Source organism: Cibotium barometz, chromosome 14 (genome assembly GCF_041138505.1).
Source record: "Cibotium barometz isolate CiBa-2024 chromosome 14, ASM4113850v1, whole genome shotgun sequence".
NCBI classification, from domain to species: Eukaryota; Viridiplantae; Streptophyta; class Polypodiopsida; order Cyatheales; family Cibotiaceae; genus Cibotium; species Cibotium barometz.
In genome coordinates this window covers 478311-487001 of record NC_141059.1, presented here as the reverse complement: position 1 = coordinate 487001, position 8691 = coordinate 478311, and positions in this window count along the sequence as shown.

The following is an 8691-nucleotide window of genomic DNA, read 5'->3' as shown; positions in this document are numbered from 1 at the left end:
ACTTAACTTGCCATTTTGATCCAATGGCACTGAGATAGGCTTACAGCGCCTCTCATACCATACTTGGAAAATATTTCCAAGCCATAGTCTCTGCAGTAATCCAATGCCCTGTGGTGACCTAATCACCTCAATGCCCAAGAAATATCTGAGCTCCCCCAGATCCTTCATCTCAAACTTTTGTCTAAGCAAGATCTTTACATCAAAGATCTCTGCATCATGGTCCCCCGTAATGATTAGGTCATCTACATAGATGACAACAAGCACAACCCCTCCATCACTGTGTCTCACATACAGCGAGAAATCTGCATTGGCTATATGAAAGCCAATAGTGACAAGATATCTAGAAATCTTGTCAGACCATGCTCTTGGTGCTTGTTTTAAGCGATACAAGGCTTTCTTCAACCTGCAAACATGCTCGGGGTGACTCACATCCTCATAACTAGGTGGCTACAACATATACACCTCTTCCTCTGCAAATCCCCATGCAAGAATGCATTCTTTACATCTATATGATGTGAAGACCATTGCTTTGATGATGCACCCACCACTGCTACACAACTCTCACTGTTGCCATCTTGGCAACTGGGCTAAAAGTTTTCTCATAATCAATGCCATATGTTTGCGCATATCCTTTGGCTACCAATCTAGCCTTGTACCTGCTTATGCTTCCATCACTGTTATGTTTTACTTTGTACACCCACTTGCATCCAATGGCTTTCTTGCCTTCAGGCAATTACACTAAATCCCAAGTCTCATTTCCATATATTACATCCATCTCCTCATCCATAGCTTTCTTCCAACACACATTTCCTACAGCCTCATCAATGCATGTGGGCTCTACAACCTGTACAACTTTTGCCATGTATGCATAGTGATGTGCCACATAACCATCATAGGTAAACCTCTGCACATAATTCTTCACTCTCCTAGATCTTCACAGCTTTGCATTCATGGCTTCCATAGCCTTCTTTACACTAGGTGTTCTCATAGCTGGTATCCCAAGATCCTCATCAAGGCTCATCTCTAAGCCACTAGACTCTCCATCAACATGAGAATGCCCTGCAAAAATGTCAGACATACTAAGGGGCTCAATCACTTTCTCTTTGCCTTTATGTGATGTACTAATCACATTTGCAGGACTGGTATTATGACACACCCTGCCACTCCATGGTCTATCAACTGAACCAGTAGATGAGGACTCTCTTGGTCCACTCAAAGACTGTGATTACTGACTTGCATTCTGTGCAACGACATTTCCACTCACATTAGCCCCAACAGCTTCTTTTTCAGCAGCATACCAGCTGCTCATCTCATCAAAAACAACATCCCTGCTTACCCTCAACTCATGTGTAGCAGGGTTATAACACCTGTATCCCTTTTGCTTAAAGGAATATCCAATAAACACACATTTTTCAGCTTTTGGATCCAACTTAGTTCTCAGCTCATCTGGCACATGCACATATGCAATGCATCCAAAGACTTTCACATAAGACAAATTAGGTTTTTTGCCAGTAAACCTCTCCTCTGGAGTTACATCATGTATGGCTGCAGTTGGAGTCCTGTTCATGATGTAAACTGCTGTAGAAATAGCCTCATCCCAATAGCTATGCGGCATATTCTTCTCTCCTATCAATGCTCGCGCGCAATCTCAGTAATGTGTCTGTTTTTTCGCTCAGCAACTCCATTTTGCTGCGGAGTGTATCTGTAACTGTCTCTGAATACCATTCTTCTTCAAAAATTCAGAGAACTCATTGGAGAAGTACTCTCCCCCTCCAACTAACCTTAGGTACTTTACATATTTTCCTATTTTTTTTTCGACCATAACTCTGAAATTCTGAAAATGAGTGAACACCTCACCCTTCTCCTTCATGAAGTATACCCACACTTTCCTTGTGTGGTCATCAATAAATGTCACATAATACCTGCAGCCTCCCATAGACATGGTCTTCGTAGGATCCTATACATCTGAATGCACAACATCTAGTGCATTTCTGCTCACATTTTTGTCACGTGGAAATACATGCTTTGTTTGCTTTCCGAATTGGCATGCTTCACATATTTTCTGCATACCTTCAATTTTAAACTTTGGCAACCCTGTCACAATTCCTTTAGTCTGCATAGACTTCATTCTCTGCACATTCACATGTCCAATTCTTTTATGCCAAATGTGTGTGTCTGCAACAATTCCTGAACCATTTGCAAACATCGCAACACTCACTTCAGACATGTTTACATTCAATGTAAACATTCTACCCACTCTGTTGCCTTTTGCAACCAACCTGCACTTGTCTTTAAAGTCTTAACAACCATCAGGATTAAAACGAACATACAAACGCTACTGCTCAATCATCTGGCCAACTGAAACCAGATTCTTTGTTATATTTGGAACATGAAGTACATCTACAAGGTACTTCACTTTGCCATCCTGCATAGACAATGGCACATCTCCAACATGGGCAATTGGATGAGTAGTGTCATCCCGTGTTTCCACAAAACCTGGTCTTTCAAGGTTTTTCATCTCCTTGAATCACTCCCCATGACTTGTCATGTGGTTCGAAGCACCTGAATCAACGTACCATACATCATCTTTATGTGTTGCTTCAACATTTTCAGACATGGCATTAACGACATGCTGCATAACAAACAACCTTTTATTATCTTCATTGTTTCTGTTCGAGGATGCATAGTTATTTTGCTGCAATTTTCCATTTTGCATGTCAGCCTGCTTCTTATAACAATCTGCCTGCACATGTCCAGGCTTACCACAATAAAAGCATCCACGTGTATCATTATACTACCTTTGCCAATTTCCATGACCTCTTTGACTCCCCCTGCCTCTGAATTGGCCTCTTCCACCTACATGTTGTTGTTGTTGTGAATTCTGGGACTATTGTTGTTGTTGCTGCTACTGGCCATAATTCTAATTACCTGTTCGGCCACCTCCTTGGCCACGTCCATGGTCTCCTCTACCTCGTCCTCTTCCTGAACTTGTGTAGAAGGCCTTTTTGTGAACCGTTTTTGTTTTGTGAAGACTGTTGGTCTTCACCCAAGCTCTTCTCTTCTATAATCAACATAGACACTAAGTCTGTGAAATTGGGAATGTTTTCTCGAGTTTGAATAGACGTCTTGAATGCCTTGTATTGTGGCCCGAGACCACGTAGACATACTTCCATCTTATCATCTTTATCTACTGAAATGCCAATAGATGCAAGGGATTCCACAATACCCTTGATCTTCAATGCATAGTCATTCATAGACATACTCTTTTTTTCCACAGTATGAAGTTCATTCTTCAACTGTATCTTTTGTGCCTTGGTATTCGTTTCATAGAGTTTTACCAAGGTGTCCCACGCCTCCTTGGGGGACTTGGCATCTTGTATATGCCCAATCTTGTATATGCCCAATCTTGTATATGCCCAATCATGGTGTCCTGTATAAGTGATAGAGAGCCAATACATACCTTTTTTGGCTCCTTGGTTCCAATCCTTGAACTCTTTCACATCTGCAGAGCAGTTGGATTGATCTCCGGTATCTTCGGTGCCTCTTCATGCTCACCTTCTATATAGTCCCACAGTAACCCTTTCCCATCAGGAAATTTGTTAACCTGAATCTCCAAGCATGGAAGTTGTTCTTATCAAGCTTCTCAGCAACAATCTAGTTTATGCCATAATTTGACATCTTGCCAGACACACAAATTTACCAGACACACAAATTTACCAGAAATAGCACTTTGATTTGTCATGCACAAACTGTTGTATTTTCTGCAGTGGTACTGTACTACACTCAAATGTCACAACCAGTGATTTCAATGTGCATACATACACCCCATAGCAGATGTGACCTCCTTGCAGCACACACAATGTCTGCACAACCAATCTGTCTTCTTGCAGTTCTTAAAACAGAGTTCTATAGAGAATCGATGACTTACCCGCCACAATGCTCGAAATCTCATGCTTTCTGAAAAACGAAGGCCCTAACATGCCCGAAACGCATTTTCGGCCCAAAAAATTCTATCCGATGGGACAATATAGCTGCCTTATAGCTTTACTCCCACGAAAAAAGCTCCTCAATCAGAGATCGTTGCCAGTGCCTCCCGTAGAGCTCCCGAGACAAGGGTGTAGTCGCCAACACAAATAAGAAAGAGTAGTTGAAACTCTTACCCTCGTACCGCTTCCTGTGCTTCTCTTGCTTGCAGCTCAGCCCTTAGCACATGAACCAGGCTCTGATACCATGAAAAGATGCAGAGGAGAAGAGAGCTTGAGCTCTTGCAAGCACACACACACTCACAAAATCCTAAAAGAGAACACACAAGGTGAGAGGCTGAAAATCTTCTTCTTCTTCACACAACACTCAACACACCATATACAAAGATAAGAGTACACACCATATGAAAAGGTTCTCAACCAAATACATACTAGGGTTCTCTATAGTGTGAACCCAACTAAATGAGCTGGCGCTATAACTATGCCAGTCTCTAGAATGGCTGTCACACAGCCTGTCATCCCACTGGCCACATATCACCCATGATCTCACCAACCATGCCAGTGGTGTAAGTGTGGGGCCTATCCCCCAGGCGGGTCATCAGTGTCCACCGCCTCACTAGATGAGCTTAATATCTCATCAAGCTAGAGTTAGTCTCTAGCTACCTATTGGTGCCTATAATGCATGATTTAAACTAACAAATTGAGATTAATTGAAGATTAAGCTAGAATGCAAACTTGAAGAAAAAACATAAAAATTTGAGATTTTGCTTGAATGTTAAGGGTAAGGTAAGGGCACTCACTTGCTTCTCCTGCTCTTGGTGAAGGCTCAAATGCTCTGATGCTCGATTAACAACCAAAGCTCCGGGTAATCTCCATAAAAAAACAAACAAAACAAGATTAATCAACCAGCCGGTGGATTTGCACTCCAACCGAGCTAAATCAAAGACTCTAGCATGAATAGTGTGAAGGACCTTAAGCCAAATGCCCTCCCTAGCAGCGGCATCAAAGATGTTAAAGGATAACATGATACCTTGCACACAAAGAGAAAGAAGAAGAGAAGGATGTATGCAAGAGTTAAATCCGGAGACAACACTTGGCCAACCCTATGAGGGTTAACTCCTCGGTGTGAAGTCGCTAGGGGCTCACTCCACACTCTCCTTGTGTCACCCAAGAAGAGATCCAATGCTAGGATGCTAGGTAGAGAGCAAGATGGAAGGAGCTATGGAGAGCTCAACCTCTACCTCGCCTGTTAGTCTGTGAGTAAAACGTATGTGCCTTCACAAACAAACATATGTTCATCCCCCTGAGTGAATGGTCATACCTTTACAAGCCCATGAACATTCCCCCCCAACTAGCAAATGTCCTTTTCCTAACACTAGCCCCACAGCCGCACCTTCTTGAAATTGAACGATCATTCCTCTATGGAAGAATGTCCATTCTTCTATCTAGCCACCACGATCATACCTTTCTGATGCATGAATGCTCATTCTTGTTTTCATCCCATAACCATACCAGAGACAATGATCCCCACTCCAATTGAGCTACACCCGTACCCATAGTAGGAGAACGTCCATTTCTCTGTGGAACGAACAACCATTTCTAACTTCGAGAGGGAAAAAAATCTCCATGTTCCAGAGTGTGATTCTACACCATTGCTCAAAACATTTATGCTCCTACGCTAAGGGAAATTGGCGCAAAACAACCCCTTATTTAACGATACTTCACCCTAATCACAATTGCTTGCTAGATCTGACCCTTCATTCCAACACCACATGGAGTCAAAAAGTATTGGTCTTCAATAGCACCAATGAAAGCAAAGAACACCCAAACACGGGACAAACCACCTCTGACTTAAAGATAGGAGAATTGACGACCCACTGTATACACACCATTGACTCAAGCCCTAGGATTCCTTACACATTCACAAAGGAGTCTTCCCTCGAGATTAAAAAACTTCATCCTAGGAAACACACAATCAAAAGAGCCTGATCCCATGGAAAGGGCATGAATCGTCAACCTGAGAGAACTGTCACACCCCCGATAGACCGAGATTGGAGGTGGGGAAGGGCCTAGATAATTTAATTCAAAAAAATCCAACAGTCTCTCGAGAGCCATGCCAACTACTGTGTCAACAAGAACTTGGACCACCAAGCCTAGGTTGAGGACTAACTCACCAAGACCAGAGACCTCCTATCAAAGGGAAAGAGTCCACCCAGAGCTCTCCAACCAACACATGACACCTATATATAGTAACTACCCACCTCGCGGGGGATGTATCCCGGATACCATATGGATCCTTATGAAGTGCACACCGGCCCACCACTAAGGAACGGTCCACATATGGGATAATACCCTCTAGGCTTCACTTCCCCACCTATTATACCTCCCCTACACCATCTCCATCTATGGCAAGATTGACACCCAAAATGTTGAGAATAGCCATGTAAATAGGGAGGGGTAGCTTCAGGAATTGTACCACTGCCTACACAGCCAATGCCATGGCCAAGATGAGAAAGGAAAAAATCGACCCATATCTCAAACTTATCACTAAGTTTGATGGGTCAGAAGATCCCATACCTCATCTAGATATGTTTAACTAAGGAATTCGGACATGTGAAAGATTAGGTTACGGCGAGTGCCTTGGCCTCACCCTTGATGGAAAAGCAAGATAGTGGTTTTGATCACTAAAAATAGAAGACAAGGCTACCTTTGACACCTTCAAAGATTCAAGACATGAAATTTGATGGAGTCTGGTTGAACAGTTGCATAACGTGAAGCAAAGGGAGGGAGAATCCATCGTGGACTATATCGGTTTATCTTCACTCTTGCTGTAATGATAGGGATAAATTCTCTAACAAAAGACTGACTGACGACGATCGATTCCTAGAGGGACATGAAGATGTAGCCCTACATAATTCCCTATTTGCTCTTAGACACACCTCCTTTGAGCAATTTTGTAGAAGCGCCATTGGATTTCAAAGATAATTTCAAGGGAACTCATTCTCGAGAATTGCATGAGGGCACTTATGAAGCTTCCTTTAAAAGCACAAGCAAAAAATCTGAAGGGAAAGGGAAGCAATCCTCTTCAGGACAACAGGTGGAGCAGCTAGCATATGCATTAATGCAACAAATGACCCAACGATGGAGAATAGGCCAAGGCTGGTCAGGTTGAGTAACCTCATCTTTATCCCAAGAGATAACTAGTGTGGTGCCTGATTTGCTAAGAAAACCACATTAGTATGGAATATCCACATTTCAGACCCAGAACAACTCTCTACTGTGCTTACTGTGCCAAAGATGGGGCAATCATGAAACATTGACTATTACCACCAAAGAGCTGCCTCTACTACATGCCTTGCCACTTAATCCGAGGGAACCGTTGCATTAGGCTTATTTTGGACTCAATTTTTGGGCCCTCTAAGAAATGCCACTCAATTTAAAGAGAGAGAATCCAAAAACTCTAAAAATTGAGGTTAAATTTATTTTAACGTATTTTCTCTCCATTTTCTTAAGATATAAAAAATATTTTCCTATTCTTAAATACACATAAAATTATAAAATACTGACAACTCTCAAAGTTTTCTATGTTCACGTATGTAAGTTGCATCAAAGTACAAAAACAGCTTCTTTTTCTAAAATGGAAACACCTGCTCCAGAGAGCTAGCTGATTAAACTAAGATCATTCATATTTCAGCTTTCTCTTACCTGTAAAGACACTTTCTGATGGTGGGGGAGTTCAACGATTTCCTAAGAAAGCAGGGAATCAAGAGGCAGCTTACGTGCAGGTACACTCCGCAAAAACAGAACAGTGTTGCAAAAAGGAAAAACAGGCACATTGCAGAAGTGGCACATGCCTTGATGGCTAAAAAGAATATGCCACATTACTTTTGGGTAGAAGCAGTAGAGCAGTAGCAACTGCTGTGTACATTATGAATAGGACACTCACTATAGTTGTTCATGGTATGACTCCTGAACAGAAGTTTACAGGCATAAGACCGGATGTGTCTCACTTGAAAGTGTTTGGGTGTATTGAATATGTACATGTTCCTGATGAAGTGAGAACAAAGTTGGATCCAAAGGTAAAGAAATGCATCTTCATTGGTTATGGCATTTTATTTGCATGTCTTTTTCCTTCTCAACCAAGGCTTTAAATCTCTGAAAGTGAGCAAACACCTCACTTTTCACTGATGTGATGAATGAAAAAGCTTAGGCATATCAATGTCTTCCCATTTATGAATTGCCTCTGGGTTCCTGTTTTGCTGAGGGTTTCCTTTCAGTCCCATTTGCAATACCCCATAAATCTTTGTCTATGAGGGCCATTTGCAATTTGATAGCCCAAGTATGGTATTTTGAGCCATCAAAATGATCATTTCTATCAAAGAAACGTTGTGTGGTGGCTGGGTGATGGCCTCTACTACACCACCAACAAACACACAAGAAAAAAAAGTAAAGGGATCAAAACTAGGGGACATCATAATCTCAACCCCAAGGACATCAACTTAGCTCCTATTCTCAGCCCTCCATCTGACACCGTCAAACACTTATACACATCTCAATATTATCTAATCCAATCCACCTGACTCCTCCAACTATCCTCCTAAGTCAGCACTAACCGGCTTAAAGCTTTGACCTTGTACGTATATGCCTCAGCTAACTCCAACTGAGCAAAAAAGTTCCCAACTGACCTTTAGCTAACTAAAATCTCACT